We start from the raw sequence: 639 nt of genomic DNA, 5'->3' as shown, positions 1-639 counted from the left end.
CACGATTTGGTAAAGGTAGCGGTGAGAGGCCATGTAGGAGTACATGGTGGGTTTTCTCATTGAAACCGTCCTCAGGAACTGAGTTCTGTGTTGGTGATCCATGAACAGCTACTACCACTCATTGGGATCCTTAATTGACCCTCTCGACTTATTAACTGCCCTAGTCCTCTGTCCAGGAGTTGCAACTAGTTTATGGTGTTTATAGGATATGTGTTGGCGGCCGTGCGTAGCGCTGACCCTAGGGGTGGGCTGTGATGCGGTAGATACACCGTGGCATGGTGTACCGGGCGCCTGTTTGGTGTCTCGGGAACCCTGCACACATCGTTTGGGGTTTTGAGCGAAACTCTGGCCGGATCTCCTCGCAGATGGAACCCGAATAGGCGATAAACCTGGACTAGAGACTTGTGTGGTTAGTCAGGTCGTGGCCGACACCCTCGCCAGGCTTCCGCTTGAAGGTTGCCGAGATACATGACATGTAAATGGTGATAAGTGGTGAGAGCGTGTGTGAAGAAGTACACCCCTGCAGGGTTATCATTATCTATTCGAATAGCTGGATTCCTCGGATGTGGAAACTTGGACCCCTTGCATAGTTCATAGACAAGTGAAAGTGGATACTATAAAACTCGCAAGATAAGCATG

The sequence above is a fragment of the Triticum urartu genome, chromosome 6, assembly GCF_003073215.2.
Source record: "Triticum urartu cultivar G1812 chromosome 6, Tu2.1, whole genome shotgun sequence".
Classification (NCBI taxonomy): Eukaryota; Viridiplantae; Streptophyta; class Magnoliopsida; order Poales; family Poaceae; genus Triticum; species Triticum urartu.
Note: the sequence above shows the minus strand (reverse complement) of the source record.